Source organism: Sciurus vulgaris, assembly GCF_902686455.1.
Source record: "Sciurus vulgaris genome assembly, chromosome: 3".
NCBI classification, from domain to species: domain Eukaryota; kingdom Metazoa; phylum Chordata; class Mammalia; order Rodentia; family Sciuridae; genus Sciurus; species Sciurus vulgaris.
In genome coordinates this window covers 166,345,068-166,362,640 of record NC_136463.1, presented here as the reverse complement: position 1 = coordinate 166,362,640, position 17,573 = coordinate 166,345,068, and the positions used below count along the sequence as shown (strand labels likewise).

The window sequence follows — 17,573 nt, the reverse complement described above, 5'->3', positions numbered from 1 at the left end:
TTGCCTTCTACCATTCCTCTCTTTTCCAGTCCCTCCTACCTCCCCCTCAAGCCCCTTCCTCTAGTACACAGATCTCTCTAATTTCATAGTATTCCTACCCCACCCCCTTATTTTGGTCTAGTTTCTGCATACAAGAGAAAACATTTACTGTTGACTTTCAAGTCTGGCTTATTTCACTTAGCATGATGTTCCCCATTTCCATCTATTTATCAGCAAATGCCATCATTTCATTTTTCTTTATGGCTGAGTAAAACTTGATTGTGTGTATATGCCACATTTTCTTTATCCATTAGTCCATTAAAGGTCATCTGGGCTGGTTCTATAACTTGGTTATTGTGAATGACACTGCTATAAACACTGATGTGGCTGTATCATTATAATATGCTGATTTTAGATCTTTTGGGGAAATACCAAGGAGTGGGACAGTTGGGTCATATCGTGGTTACACTCCTAGCCTTCTGAGGAATCTTCACATTGCTTTCCAGAGTGGTTGCGCTGATTTTGCAGTCCCACCAACAATGTATGAATGTATTTTTTCTTCACATCTTCACTAACATTTATTATTACTTATGTTTTTGATAATTGTTTCTGATTGGAGAGAGATGAAATCCTGATGTAGTTTGATTTGTATTTCCCCAATTGCTAAGAGATGGTGAATTTTTTCATTATATTTGATGTCTGTTTGTATTTATTCTTATTCCTTATTTTTCCCCCAGCAATATGGGGAAAATGTAGTAGGAGTGTTTCTCAAAAAGATAAAGAAGATAAAGTATAGAAAATAAACGTGTCTACTGCATACTGTAGAAATCTTTTTATTGTGCTAATATTATTATGCTTTTAAGTAAAAAAAATCCCCTTGAGGATTAATTCATAGATCCCTACATTAACCCAGGGTTTCCTATTTCCCTGGCACTACCTGAAACATTAGAGAAATACACCAAACAGAAGCCTTGGTTCCCTAAGTCCACAGTCCAGTTTGAACACTTTCAATTCTAACAAATTCTATAACTGTGGGATGTACAAAGTGTCTGCTGAGAATGTGCAGAATCTTATTGATTAAAAATTAACAATGTTAAATGCAATTAAAATTCACCAAATTTTAAGTATTTCCACGCCTCAGGCAGACAGTTCCCTGATAATCCCCAATGTCTGTAACTGCAAACACCCAGAACCTGAAGACAAGCAAGTTTTAAGATGACTGTGGGCAGGCATGGAGGAGGAGCTGATTTACCAGATAAAAGTCCTTAGCAGCTCAGATAGAAGACCATCTGCTTCAAGGATTCAGGCTTTCTAACCACGTGTTAGCTTTCTCATACAATACAATTTAAACTACTACCCAAGAAAAAATCTAAATTAAAATTGGCATAAAATCATATTTCTAGTCTTCTATTGTTATACATTTTATTTTGTATCTTATATTTTATTAAAATTAATGTTTCGATGTGTTTAGCTTTTTTTCATCTATGTGGGCAAAATGTCCTTATTTAAACCATATTGATGGAGTATTAATAAATTGAAAAATAATTCAATTATTTAGAGGGTGAACATGCCAATAGGTTTTGCTATTCAGTCTTTCTTCTTACCTAAGCTTATTCATAAGTTTTATGTTGTCTAGCTTCTATCATCAATTAACAGCAACTAAAGGAATAGTTGGTTTAGCATTTCAAATGGAAAATAAACATCTGGGAGTTTCCCACATACAGCAAATTATTTCAATAACTTATTTTAGTGTGAGAAAATTCATGTAAGTTACATCAAACACAACAAAGGGAAAATAGGAAGAAGTTTTCCTAACAATTTGGGAACTTTTATGAAATAAAATGTGCTGTGAAGCACAACAGCTCTATTCTAGGCACTCAATCCCTGCTGTCGAAAGAGTAACGGATACAGAGCAGATTCTCAATAAATTTTGATTTTTCTTTCTCATTTTAATTGATATTTGTAAAAGGAAGTATGAAATCAGTTTGTATAGCACTTTATATATGCCATGGAATTATCTTAAGCCCTTTAAATTCAGCCCTTCATGTATCATCTTGTTATAGACAATATTGTAAAATTTTATACACACAAAATAATGACTATTTGATAACTTATTTGCTTTACTTTATAAAGTGTTTAGATAAATACCATCCATTGTAACTAATAATCAATACTTTCTATATTCTCCTAACACCAAAGATTTGAGAACCATACAAGCCAAGAATTAAAAACAACCCTGATTATTCTAAAGTTGAATTTAAATATTGTCTTAATATAGGAGACTCTTGACATTTCCAAATGCCCAAATTTGTGAATACCACAATTATATCTAATTATCCTCATAAAATGCCATAAGGCTTAAATTTAAGTGATATCTTTGGATTCTTAATTGTTTCATAAGTATTAGACAAAAATAAAACAGTTATTTTTTGACAAGCACTATAGCTTAACTTTTTTCTTGTTTCCATTACCAAGACTGATAGTTGGATTTTTAATTTCCCAAGGCCATTTCTCACCAAACAATGATACTTATCCAAGTCTTAAGACTTCCAACAAAGATTTTAATTATTCTAGTAGCACTTCACACTAGAAGATTGGCCACTGGTAAATTACAAAGAGCTAGGGGTGGTTGGATCAGTAAGCCCTTGTCAATGACACATTACATGGGAACCTGGCAGCCTGTCCTAATCTCATGACTCACAAAGTTACAAATGATTAAACACATTCATCTTTATGGTCACCTGTGAAATTGCAAATGATATGTCTTTCTATCTCAAGCATCTATAGTACATAATGACATATCAAACCACATTCCTGCCCAAAACACAGTGCAGTTTAAAATCTACAGGATAGGAATATGCCATGCTTTAGCTCTGATCCTTTCTCCCTAGTTGCTTCTGTCACATGAGTGCAGCTGGAGTTTTGATCTTGTTGGCAGGATCGAGGTGTGGTGGTTACATAGGACAATGACAGACGACCAGATTAAAGATAGCCTGAAGGCAAAAGGGTAGGTCTTCAGTTGCTAGTATTTTCCTGACATTTCCTCCATATTTAACATAACACCAATGTTTTAAGAGTCTGCTCTGCTCTCCATTGCTTCTACTCCCCAGAACAGCAATTATCAAAGTGTAGTTTTGGGACTTCTAGGGATTTGCTAGACTTTTTAGGGGCACCTTGAGATCTTCCATATTTCAACCTCAGATCAGTGTGAAGCCTGATTTTGTCTTTCCATCAAAACAACCTATCATAAAAGATTGACTATAGAGACAGATATGAGAATCTCTCAGATTACACATTTGGAAGATTTGAAAACTGAAACAGTGCTAACATTCACCTTTTTTTAAAAAATACAGATTTTCTTGAAGTGTTTATGCTAGGATGTCAAGTGCTTATTTTACTTACTTTGAATAACTTTACATTTTAATTTAAATTACAGTAAGTATCAAAAGATACACCCCAAATATGCAAAAGGCCGTCTTCATTCTCAATAATTTCTAAGAGTAGAAAGAAGTTCGGAGAATGAAAAGTTGGGAATGACTGGCCCTGATAGAAGCAGCTTGAAAACCACTTCAGAAGTCCTAACAAAACATGGCCAGCACCCCTGCACACACATGCACCCCACTAAAGCTACCTGGCACTCAACAGGCACTATCTCTGCCCTCATTCTCATGGCTTTCTCATCAAGTAACTGTTTCCATTCTCATTTTCAGATGAAAAGATGGAGGTTCATACACATTAGATGGTGGTGAAACATAACCCAACAAAATGTGGCCTGTTCCTTTTGCCTGTAGGAAGCATGTACAGCCTAGTGGAGTTGATTCAAGTAAGTCCATCATGGTTCCTGTGTTATTAAGCACTCCTAAGAGTGGTAAGATAAACCTTCCTACATTTAGATTCAGAAGTGATCATTTCAAACTAGCCAGACTGATAGAGGACCAACTTTTGGAGCACCATGGTATTTAAAGCATTGGCATAACCTAGTCAGAGAGGGTCACTTTATGTGCTTTTAAATATGCAGAGCCTTTCCTTTAATTTTACAACTTCTTTTTCTTTTTCCTTTTGCTCTTCCCCAAGTCAATTAAAATGCAAACAAGAGATTTGATAAGAGGCAGCAAGACAAGTGAGGCATGGGATAGCGCTAAAATATGACTGGCTAATGTATGCAGAGTAATAGGAATAATTGGATTTTTAAAGTCTAAGCATTGCATGCTTTACCCTTTATCTCCCATTAAATCGATTGGTGCCTTGCTCTTTTTATATCTAAAATGTTAACCTTTATGAATTTTTAATAACTAAAACTTTGTAACACTTTTATTAAAATGTGAGGTTGTGTTAAATCTGCCACTTGGCTTTTATAAATCAATGTTCCTTATCTGAAATAATGGATTTTAATGTCTGATGGAAGTTTGTATTTGTTAATCTATAAAATAATGATTGTAAAAATGACCCTGTAATTTAACATTATCTTAATCACATTTTTATATACCCTGTGCCTGTGCAGGGTGCCAATATAGAATTCTCATTACATGCTCATTTCTTTTCAATAAAATATCTTCAACCAATGAAAGATATAAGTTCAAACTGTATTTAATGTTTTAAAATGTTCTTAAATGTTAATTGTTCTAAGTGTTCAAAACATGTAAAGTTTTAAATATGCCAGTTTGCATCATATGATTAAAATGAAATTGTAAAATCAGTTGAGAATTCAATTAATATATTTTGTAAGACTGCCAAAACATTACAGTTTTTTCTCAAAAGTGGAAAGTGCATTTGTACTGCAAGAGTTTACTTGCTCTAGAATTTCTGCTCAAGATTCACAGGAGTCCTTCAAAAATTTTGAATGACAAAACCCAAATGTCTCCCAAATTACAGTTCTAACACTTTCATTCACTATAAGATAGTACTGTTTGTGCATTTTACCAATACTTGAAATTTCACACATAAAAAACAGTGCTCATGATCTTCCTCCCAATCGATACTAATTTCTAAAATGATTCTTTTTTTTACAGCATTCTTGTAAATCAGTATACTGAGCACCTCAGGAAGCATTATTTCCTCAGTCTATGTTCTGGATTATTTTATTTTATCCCACCTGCTTTCCAAGTCCTTCCTACCTCCACTAAACCTAATGTCCTACACATGTTTATCACGTCACAACCATGATCAAGCATGGTCTTTTTCTATCAAGTTCAATCACTTCTGTCTGTTAAGTGAGGTTAACAGCTGAACCTCTAATCTCTAACCTCTCATTACTCTGCCAATTTACACTAAAACATAGCTAATTTTATTGCCCTGAGACATGAATTTCCAATTCTACTTCCAAGATCTCATATATAATTTTGCATCAAGAATGATCTTTCCTTAACTTTTCACATTGGTATTTATTAGGCATTTTCAAAACTAACTCACCTTCTTAGTTTTAACTGCAGAAAAGGTGTCAGGTTTTTTTTGGAAACTAAGCCAGGAGCTAGGATCTTTGTCACAACAAAGGTGGGATTTAAGCAAAAGGAAAAGCAGAGGTCAAAACTGTTCAGTAATATTGACAGATGAAGCTTATAGTAATGAGTGACAGGGAAATCAATTGCAGCAGGCAGAAGGAACAGGGTCCTAAAAAGCCCACACAGTCTCTGGAGGGAACAATAGCATTATTGCTATTGCAGCAGCACAATAAAGTTACAAAAGTTGGCTGCTGTGGTAACGGTTCATGCTCATTCATTCATTCATTTTCTTCAATAATTCTATCACCAAATAAAATTTTTAAAAAATTCAGACTTAGGAAGGAAAGACTTTATTTGAAAGTCTGTGGCAAAAGTCTTCTTCCAAGACTTGGGAAGGTCCTAAGGCAATAAGGAGAAGATGCTATGAAATAGGGAGAAAAATGTAAGACAAGATCTACAGGCTTCTCAAGAAAGAAGTTAACAAAATTAGAATCAGGTATGGGGAGGTAGGATGAAAGAATGGTTTAAAGAGATAGCAGGAGGGAGTAGGTCCTATCCTGAGGCCAATCTATTCTTTTCTTGGGAGGCTTCTCTCAACACATACATTCCAGGGACAGTTGTCAAACTCTGGAGGTATTTTTGGTTGTCATACTGGAATGGTGCTATATTATCTAGTGGGTTGAGACAACTAAACATCACAAATTGCACAGGAAAGCTTCTGTACATTGACTATTCCACTCAAAATGTCAATAATCATTCTGCCATATAATCTGTGCCTACCCCCTGGACTCGGGGAGGAATTCTGATAGCTGGTCTCCTGTCCTAGCCCCAACATAGTTCCCTGCCAGTTTACTCTGACTTACGTACTTGAGGAGTAGTTTCAGTGTGCTCAAGTGCTGTGGAGTTCTGTGAAGTTATCATCTTTGCCTGTGGCAGCTTCATATGAACCCTTGCATAAATGAATTCAAGGATGGGAATAAGTGGATAATTAGTCTGCTTTATGATTAAAGATAAAGGTATTAGTATAGACTAGGGCCCATGCATTATTTGGTTAGTGTGGAAAATAAAGACTGGGTAAAATCGATTTTTAAATATAAGAATATTCACAATTCTGACATGATCCACAAATCTGGAAGGTTAAAGGAATGGTCAAGAAGGGTAATGATGCAGTTGAGGCTGAGTTGTCCAGAAGGCAGATGAAGGGAATATACAATCACAAAGAAAAGAATGCTCAACAGCTGGGGGAGAAAGGTTTTGATTATATCTAGAATAATGGTGGCCCATCGTACATTCTAAGGTTGATCTGGGAGGTGAAACATACCATGCTGGGTGGAGTTTTCCATTCCAGTTATTTGAGCACAAAGTCGTGGCGTTTCATGGTTCTTCCCTAAAAATTCCTGAGATGAGACTCAATCTTCAATTGACTATTAGTCAGGAATCTTTAAGGATCTTTTAGTTTCAACTGACAGAAATCAGATTTAAACTGACCAAAGAGAATAGGACTGGGTTGGAATTACCTGACCAAGGGATGAAAATGAGTTAATTGTGATAATTTGGGGAATAGACACTCTATCAGTTCCACTTATACCTCTGCTTAGTGGCTTCAGGCTGTCCTTCTGCAGCCTGAGAGTGGTGATCTAGGGCATACCTTCAATAACACAATCGAAGGGCAAAATTCCAGTAAATAAGACAGAGAAGCTCCAGTCCATAGTTCAGTCAAACTATGAACATGTAACTGATGTATCAGGCAGTACAAGGACTGTGAACCAAATGGCAGGGACAGGGCACAGAGAGATGACAGGTGTGGGAGGGAGAAACTGCATTCAAGGGCAAGTCAAGGAAGTTACCACCTCTAAGGTGATATTTGAGCTAAAACTTGAAAGAAATAAGGGAATGTAATTTGGATGTCTGGACAGTGAGCAGTCCTGGCAGAAGAAAGAACAAATATAAAAGCAAAGAAAATTCGCCATGTTCAAGGAACAGCAAGGAAGCTGGAGCCAAGGAAAATTATGAATGAATTTGGAGAAGGAACCAAGGGGTAAACCAAATAGGGGCTTGTCAGAACACAGAAGTATGGGTACTGTTTTATATGTAATGTGATTTCATTGGAGAATTTTGAGGTAAGGAATTACATCATTTGATTTACATTTAAAAATATGTTTGACTCTTTGGACAAAGGCTTTCAGCTAGACATGAATGGAAATGAACAACGATTAGGTATAAAGTGACAGGGATTGCCCAAAACCAGAGTGGTAAACTGGTGGTCAGAAGTGGCTCAGCTTTGGAATGCATTGCAAAGGAAAAGCAACCCAACCTGCTGATGGATTGAATGAAAAGTATGAAAACTTTTCCTCTGATCACATGTACCTCTGGTGCTACTGTTTAGACAAGGAAAACTGAAATAGAGCAGCTTTGTTTACAGTCTGCTCATCATGCTCAGAAATCCCCTTGGTAATGACTGAGCAAGTCCTGGACAACTTCTTGGACCATTAGAGAGATAGGAGACTATAGCTTTCCCACACTGGTGTGTGTTCAGGGAGCTGAGGTTTGTCACCTCAAGAAGGGAGTGAAGAAGCGCTAGGGACACAGTTACTACTACCAACCTGCTCCTTCTCAAAAGAAGTAAAACCTCTTGGAAGTCAGCTTACTGGAAATAGATCCATAATAGATTAGCCATATATCATTCATTGATCATTCATATTGATTCACTGGATTCTCAGAATAGCCTAAGGATATTCTGAGGATTTTCCTCAAGGTTGGTTGTACACAAATGCCAGTTCGTGAACTGATTCTGGCCTGGCTACTTAGGAATCACCTGAGAACTTGTGAAAAACATTACCACCACCACCACCAAAAATAACCACATTTTGATTCAGGAAATTAGAATGGGTCTCAGAATATTTTTTAAATGTTCTCTGGCGACTCTAATAAATGATCAAAGTGATCTAGGCTAATATATTCAATATTGGGTTTTGTGATGGCCCCTTGCCAAAATAGTTATTTCATGATTTAAATCATTGCACGTCAACTCCAGGACACAGACTATGCAGAAGAGTAAAAAAATAAGTTACTTGCAATGTCATCATCTATACAATCATTATCAGCTTCAAGATCAATGTAACACATATTTAATACCTTGTTCATCACTTAAATATATTATTATTTCTTTCCTCTGTTGTCAAATATACTCTATCAAGCACACAGTGCTTTTATTACATGAATGTCAACATATTTATATATATATATATATGTGTATGCACAAACATTTTACCAATTCCAAATTGTGGAGCTTTTAAGTATGTCACTATTACAAATAATGACCATTGTACATATTACCTTGAACTATGCTTGATTACTTCGTTTTGAAAAAAATAATTCCTGGGAACAGAATTCATGCATCAAAGGTATACATGTATCTAAAGTTTTTGATATTTACTGGTTCCCACCCAACAAAGAAAAATTGTCTTATGTGTTCACTAGCACATATTGAACAAAATACTCCTTTCTATGTAGGGACAAACTATCATTATTCTTCAAAGGTGTGTTATGATTTGATTGGGACTGACCTTTTAACATCAAAGTTGAAGTTTTTCTGTATTTATCCTGCATTCTTCTCTGTGACTAATTTGTCCATTGCCTCATTTTCTATTGTATTTTTCTTTCTTATTGACTTATAAGAGTCTTGTATAGATTAAGAATATTCATCTTTTATATAGTAAGAATTGTCACCTGTTCTATCACATATTGCAAGTGTTTGTCCCCCCTCAGGGCATCTTTTGCTCTAAAATTTATTTTCATTGTATGGTTTGAAACACTTTTAGCTTTACTTGATTTCAAATTTATATTTTTAAATGTCTACCCTAATTTTTAATAACAACCAACATAAGTCAATATGACTCTTCACCGCATTTTTCTTCTAGACTCTGCCACATTACGTCTTCAGTGCACTTCCTTTGGTCGATGGCATAAGTAAAAAGTCATTATCGCCAAGGTGGAGGGGCAGCCAATTTTGGATTAATACTATTTTTTCAATTACTTAAAATGCTCAGGAGGTGTTTTTCTCAGACTCACATAAACATGTTAACCTCCAATCAGATACATGCTTCTAAAATGCTTAATTAGATCTTAGAAATCAATTTTAAGTTGTGTTAAACAGAGATAATATCCGAAGGTATTAGACCGAATGGTATTATCAAATATTCAATATGATCATGAGGATCTGAAAACACAGTATTTCATGACTGCTCTTTTAAAAGTGTTTTCTTTGTGATATCGACTGGGAGATATGACACTTGCCCTCCTCTCTCCATCACCCTCTAACCCTGTCCTGGAGTTTCAGTTGATACAAATCACAGCTGACTCAAGTTGATCAAGCAGGTCGAGAAAACTGTAGGAGAGAGTATTGATTTCAGATGGTAATCTTGTTCAACATCTGGTATGTGTTGCAAACATTAAATTCTCCATTTTTCTTGACAAAGGATGAGTGCAAGATTGGGGTTGGTAAATGTTGGATAACAAACACTATAGCCAGGTTTTAGGAGGTTCCTTGGGGTTATCTCTATTTCCAGAAATAAACTTACTTTAATAAATATGGGCCCTTGTCAAATTAATCAATCAGGTGATCTTACTGACTGTGGAATGTTGCAGGTTAAAAAACCTTAATTAAGTTCAATATACATTGGAATAGCTAAGGTTTCTGGGCAAGGCCAAAACATCATTGATATGGACATACGTGCTCGTAATTAACCAATTGAAAGTATTGGTTTTATTGATAAAATACATAAAACTGGATCATGGACCTCCTCTATTGTGGTAAGAAGACCAGGTCAGCGTAAGATACATACTTTTCTATGGTTCATAACACTCTTTCGAAATGTTAAAGAGCAAGAAAAAGGAGCAGAGGACATCTCCTAGTAGCTTATTCATGAGTGGGTATGCTTTTAGTTTGAAATAATTTTCTCCGAATATTTAAATAGATTTTGATCAATGAGAGCTTCTAAAATTTCAGATAAATCAGAGCCTCATCAACTTATTTTATGGTTCTGGAGACAGTGGTAAGGGAAGGAGAGGTATAAGTGAAATCCCTATTTCTCACATAGGCTTTTATGGTTTCTGTACAATTAGACTGGAAAGTTTCTGCTCTTTGTACTCATCTAGAGTTTCAGATGTGTCTCCAAGACTTTGGGCATTGAGAAAAGAAATAGTAACAACCTTGGCTACCACAGTGAGTGGAGAGACACTTGGGATCTATTTTGGGTCTGGACTCTAAATAGAAAAGAATCCTTTTAGCTAATGGGATCTAAGATTTTTATCACAGCATTTGGAAAAATAAAGATCTATGTGGCAGCCAAAAAAAGGAATGGTCAAAGACAAATGATTATAACAGAAAAAAATGTGTTCAAAAAATAGAAAACTTTATACCATATCCACAAAAACTGTATTAACCTACTGTACTTACTATGTGTCAGGCAATGCTGTCATTACTTATTTCTTCCTCACCACAAAACTACAAAGTAGGTGCTACCACAATCCCCATTTTACAGAAAAAGAAACTAAGACACAGGAATATTAAGTGTTCTGCCCATGGTACTAACTACTAACCCACTTATGATGTGGAGGAGTTGGGATTCAGACCCAGGCATTCTAGCCCTAGAACCAACATTCTTAACCATTATAGTGCTCTCTTATATAACCATTATTCTGATGACTTCATTAAACAAAGAACTGAATAGTTTGAAACAGTTTGAAAAAGATGCAGCACTTCAAGCCTTTACTATGAGCACACTTACAAAGAAAAGCTAAGCATAAGAAATAAGGATCCTCAATGAAAATAAAACCACCTTAGGAAGCTGATACTTGAGAAAAGCACCAAGGTGCATATAGATTGGTCAGCTCAGTGGTGAAGGGGTAGGATTCATTTTGAAAAAAAAAAAAAAATCAAAACTTTGGAATCATAAATCACTGTTAATTACTAAGTAGAATACATTGCCACTTTACTGAAGGGTAGGGAATGTGATGAGGAAAGGAAGAGGAGAGACAATCACAGTGAATCCCAGGAATTAGTGACGAGCAAGCATCTGAACTGGGAGGACCCCATCTGAAGACTGGAATCAGTATTGTAGCACCCAGAGTGGTGAAATAGGAAAGGACACACTTAAAAATGATTCTTTTTTGAAAATAATATTTTGACCAGGGGATGTTTCACACTTGGATTCAAGGCTCTCAGAAACATTTCAACCATCTTTTGCATTAAGGTTCTGGAGCAATTAAGGTACGTTTTTATTCCCAAATATCTCAATTTTGAAGAATAAGCACTGATTAAAAACAAACAAACAAACAAACAAACAAACAAAGGTCTAATTCTCAAGTGTCATAGGTTGAGGTCCAACCACTCAAGTGCCTGAGGTGACAGAAGTCCTGGTGGAATTGTTTTCTGGGGGCTCGTTTACCAGCAACTCTAAGAAACCTACTCCTTTCAACTTTCCATGTGGTATTATATGAGAATCCACTTCAAGGTGGAGATGAAACCTTTGGCAGTGATTTCTCTTAGATTTTTCTACCTATTCTAGGATTCATGTTTTTACATTGATCTCTCAATATCCCCTCAATATGGTAACATATGTAGGCTTATTTAGCACATACTAATGTATTTTTTTTTTTATTTTGGGGTTTTGTATCTTTAATGAAAGTATAAATGCCTTCAAATGAGATTTGTTTCCAAATATGTTTATATAGCCAATTTGCTGTACAGCTAATGCTATCAAAAGCAAAATATGTTACCAATGTAAATTTTTTAAAGAATGCTTAGTAACATCCGAATGCCTGAAAATTAAATAAAACACAACATTTGAAATAATATTGAAATTTGTTTCCAAACAGGATATTATCCAATTAACAAACATGGTATGGTTATCTTCATGTTCAATAATAAATCTCTCATATAGAGCAAAATGAAGACTGTATTTTCATTTAATGTGAGTACATCACCTTAGTTGACAACATAAAACAGAATAATTTAGACTGCCAAAGCTGAAAACCTGTTTTGATATTCAACACTGATTTCACCTTATGTGAGATTTAAAAAAAAAAAAAAAAAAAAGAACTTTAGAGTATTTTTTTGTGTACCAAAAGAGAAGGCAATTCTCTCAGGTCTGTTTCTCAGGATCATATTCTTTAACAGCTTAGCAGATAGAAGAAAAAACATCTGCGATGCTTCCCATGGTGTCACCAAAGGAAAAAATCAAATGAGAATGTTTATTTCTTTTCTCTTCTATTTGAATGTTTTTTGATACTGATGCCCTGGCCATATATTTGTGTATCTTAAATGCTATTCTCTGTTTCTTGGCTCTTATAGATCTAGATAATATTAACTCAAATTCATGCTTTAAGGGAAGTACAATGTCCTTCTTTAGAACTGGTTCAAATTTCCCCTAGTACTTGTGGCCTCGTGATCATCTCTGGCTCCTACTCCCCACACCTCTATAAAATCTGGGGCTTTGGCCTTCTCTTTCACAGTTCCTTTACCTCTGCCCTGAGAACTCGTGCTTCTCCATTATACTCATGGATGACTTTTTCTGGCTTTAGCAGATCTTACCTTATTGAAGCATTTTGTATTCTAGGAATGCAGGCAAGTTGAATCTAAATATTAATCAATGATTCTCTTAAAAGCCCATCAGCCATGTTATTCAAATACCTTTCCTTGCCCCTTCCTTCTTTCCCCAGATAATTTTGTCTTCAATTCAAATATCAACATAGCATAAAGCAACTATCAAATTAATGTTTTTGAGTTGTGAAAATATTTTTCAATTAAACATTTTACTCTAAATTGCTGTTTTTCTTGATAAAATGGCTCCTCCCCCAAACATATTAAATGATGTCATAAGACATGTGATATTTTGATATTATAATACAGTGACAACAAACCCACTGGTTTATTTTTTCCCAAAGTTTATTGTCAGGGAATATCATGTGAACTCTTCTAGAAGTTTGGTTGGTATCATGCAGCAGAATGCAGCTTACCAGTCATTGCAGAGGACATGTGAAGTGCACTAACAAGTATATGTTGTTCAAAGGAGCATGATAGTTAATGGTTTGGAAATAGATGCTTTTAAAGACATGAAAAATTTTCTCCTTTTAGAAGCTCAAACGTTCTCCTTAGACTGTTACTTTATTCTTTCCCAAGGTTTTCTTTAGAAATTCAAATTGTAGACCACATGTAAGTCTATGACATCATACTCTGATTAGTGAAGTAAATTCATTCACGTATGAGGACAGAGGAGAGTGCAGATGTCTCCCACATACTCAATGTCTAGCAAACTGATGGCTTGGGGTGGAATACATCATCATTTTTCATATTAAAAGTAGGAAAAAGGGCTGGGGCCATGGCTCAGTAGTAGAGTACTTGCCTGGAATGCACAAGACCCTGCATTCAAACCAGTCCCCCAAAATAAAAGAATAAGAATTTTTAAAATTATTTCAACTATTAACAGCTAGATTTGGGGGAACTAATTGAAAGTATTAAGTCAGAAGTCTCTACTTCACATTTAACTTATACCCTGATGCAGAAGCAACATCTTTGGAGCAAGAATTTATTGTACTCAACTGTAGCCATGTAGACAAATTTGTCTCCCTGTTTACAAAAAGAAGTATCTTCAGTTATTTTGCTGATTGATTCATAAAATGGTGGCAGTGTGTATCTATGCGGTACTGACACCACTTCATTAGAATTTTCTAGTATCTGGGCAAACACAAGAACTGAGTTAGTCCAATGGATCACCTAATGACTGGCTGGAAGAAGCAAATGTCTTCAGAATTACTGTGTTTCAGACAGTGTCTTTTCTTGTGCTATAATTGTTATTGGTTAAATTGTTGTACTTAATTACTTAAAATAAAAGTCAATAGGCTGGGTGAGAAAGACACAGTCTTTAAAGGTTAAAGGTTCAATTTAAGTTTCACTTCACTTATGATTTATAGTCAAACATCAAAATATTTCATGATACTTTGTAAATAAAGGATTTGAGTTAATTTGAAATTAATTTGTGCTTCTAAGGATTTTTACTGAGGATATTAATTTAGATTTCACTCATGTATTTGGCTTAATTCTACACTTAAAATAATCAAATAATAGGTCAATTCTGCTACCATGTTTGAAATGAAGTGGAACTAATTGGTGTAAAAGATGAAGCATCATTTATGTGTGGAACCACAGAATTGAAACCCTTGGGCCATTTCCAACTAATGGCCAGGTAAAATCCAAGAGCAAATTTGACCTAAACATTTCATTTACCTGAGAAAAGATGTGAGAATGGATGTGATCATACTTATTTCATAATATATTCATGATTTTTTTTAAAGTCATGGTCTTCAATATTTTATAAGAACTTTATTAATCAGTGGGTAGAAGAAGCTCCATGGGAGAGACACACAAAAACACAATGTCAAGTAAGCTGATATTATCACACATAGCTATGTGACATAAAATAAAAAGTACTGAAACATAGATAATACAAGTGGAGATCTAATGAAACATATCTGAGAGCAGATTTATGAACTAAGTTGTACAGAGCACTTAAAACAATTTTATTGGTAATGCCAATAATATTTTATTTGCATTGGCAATAACATTTTAACTTCTTTGTAAATGTGTAAGAAATTTAGGATTACTCACTATGGGGTTATGCTATTCAGTACATTCATATTACTGACTGTGTCCAAAAGAATGATGCTTTACTTTAAATTGAATTTTATTACTTTAAAGATTCTGCGATTTCTAAACAGGGTTAATATCCTTTTAAAATAATATTAACCATGAAAAGTAAATATAAATTTAGTAAGATTTTTTTCTATTTATTTTGTCTGTAAAAACTGTACATTCAGATGTATTCACTGATTTCAAAGTTATGGCTGAATAATATTTAATTTAAAACATGTTGTGTCAGAACTCTAAATAACATTGCACGTCAATATCTGACCTACATTATTTTTATAATATTCATCTGTTCTCAGAAATTGAGTGGAATGTGGTCAGGTTAATTGCTCTAACTTTCTCTAAGTAATGTTCCAAGGCTCCATATTGACAGGTGTACCTGTCTTCTGTTAACTATAGATCCCAGGGCCATTATGTCTCTATTATTAATTGTGGCTGTTGGATTTGCACATTATCATACAAAGCTACTATCAAGTGGTTTTCTCCCAGCTTAGATTTCTCATCACTTATCCTTATGAGAACAACTCTGAAGTCATTTTTCAATCTTATATAAAGCCAGAAAATTATAGGCTCTGTGGTTTTGATGGATTATGTTGTGCTATATGATTCACTGCATTATACTATCTTTCAGCTTTCTTCTACATTATTTTTAGCTCAAGCCTAAATTAGTGTTCTGCTTTTGATACCTAAATGTTAAATCCAATTAAATCAAGATATTTTCCTCCTTTGAATATGATGCATTTGTCTTTATTCAACCCCTGATAATGCAATAGACCTATAGATTGGTTTGGGGTTTCATTTTTTTTTTTTTTCTTTTAAGATCTTCTACACAATTTCTAAGCATCTTCTGCATTTTTCTTGGTTTGTACTGTGTTTTTAAGTTGGAATTAGGAGAGTGTTCAGGGACTGAGTGATCTTTTACCACTTTTCCACTGTGAGTTTAGCAATGATAGGTCTTTCTATTCTGCATTTCCTTAACCATTATAGTCACCTAGGAACAGACTCTGTGTCCCTAAGTTAGGGTACTTTTCCATTTCATGCTACGTAAGTGAAATCTAAACCATCATGAAGCTCCTTGGATAAGGAAGAGCCATAGCAGCATCAAAATGTCAAGTCATTTCCTTCTTAAGTTCTGAAGTTAAAGATCACAGGATTCCAAATCCTCATAAGAAGGAATGAAGAAGGGGGCTTCAAATCACAAAGGGGAAAGCCAGCATGGGCACTTTGGTTTCTGTGTCTCTGAGATTTTTTTTTTTTTCTTTCTCTCTCTAATCCTATATCTTCACCCTTCTTAAGCATATAATATTGGTGGTTCTGAAATTAAACATGGGTTATACATAGGAAAGCAGTAACAATCTTTCAGAAACTTTTTTTTTTCATTAATAAATATGGGTGACTCGGGCCCTAGTAATTTTCTGCATTTACTTTGCAAACTTTTATAGGAAAGCAGTGTGACATAGTAGAAAGACACTAGGTATTGGAGTTCCTCAGGCTGACTCCTGGGTATTTTTGCTACTCTCTACTGTTCTGGAAGATATTATTTATTTACTGACTTAAAATGAAATTATAACATTGGTGACTTCCAATTCATAACTCCAGATTGAAATTCCCCGTCAGAATTTAGACATAGTTACTTTTGTACTTGAATCTTCTAAAAGGAATCTCAAAATTACTATGTGTAAATGTGAATTGCTGATTTCTGTCCTGAATCTGTTTCTACCCTCCTCCAGTCTCCTCAGGGGTGGCCCAGCAAGTACACCACTCAGTCACTGGGCCAAGCCAGAAACTAGGCACTAGTCATTTTCCTTATGCCCCACTTCATCCATAATCCATCACCACGACCTTTCAATCTTCCCTCCAAAGCCTGTTGACCTCCCCACACTTGCCTCCTTTGTAGCTCAGCCTTGCACTTCTATAATAGTGCCTTCAGTGGTCTCCTTGCCACCACCCACCCACTCTTATTCTTTTCCTACAGTTGCTAGGGTGAAGTTTTAAAATGTAATTGGAATCAAAACAAGCCCCCTCTGCTTCAGAGATATCAGGTCTATCTATTCTTCAAATACATATGACATATGTGAACTTGGAATAAAATCCAAATATTTTTATGTGTTTCCTGTCTGTAGTTTCATCTTTGCCTCTCTATATTAGCATCCCTCACCAATCACTTATCTTTCCTACACTTGAAAGCTCCTTGAGTTTTCTAGATCTTGCAAGGAACTTTCCACTCTCAAGACCCTCATACACATCATTTCTTGTGCCTACAAGTGTTACTTCATTTACTGGCTGAATATTCTCATATTTTAGATCTCATATTGGTTTCAAGAAATTGTCCCTGTAGGTTCTGCTGGTTATTCTCTTATTGTCCTTCTTTCATGTCATTAAAAATTTGTATAATATAGTTATTTTTGTATTTTGTTGCATCTGCCCACCACGTTTGACTATAAGCTTTA

The 17,573-nt window shown here is 35.1% G+C and overlaps 1 protein-coding gene and 1 long non-coding RNA gene across 6 annotated transcripts in view; one reads left to right on the top strand and one right to left on the bottom strand.

The window, feature by feature from the left end:
• SPAG16 (sperm associated antigen 16) overlaps positions 1–17,573 on the bottom strand; it is a 1,132,889-nt gene that overhangs the window by 203,925 nt on the left and 911,391 nt on the right. The window lies entirely within an intron of this gene.
• LOC306656931 overlaps positions 1–17,573 on the top strand; it is a 270,014-nt gene that overhangs the window by 12,495 nt on the left and 239,946 nt on the right. For both annotated transcript variants that reach the window (XR_013762672.1, XR_013762673.1), the window contains exon 4: positions 3,690–3,802. This is a non-coding gene — a long non-coding RNA (uncharacterized lncRNA). The remainder of the gene's footprint in view (positions 1–3,689; positions 3,803–17,573) is intronic.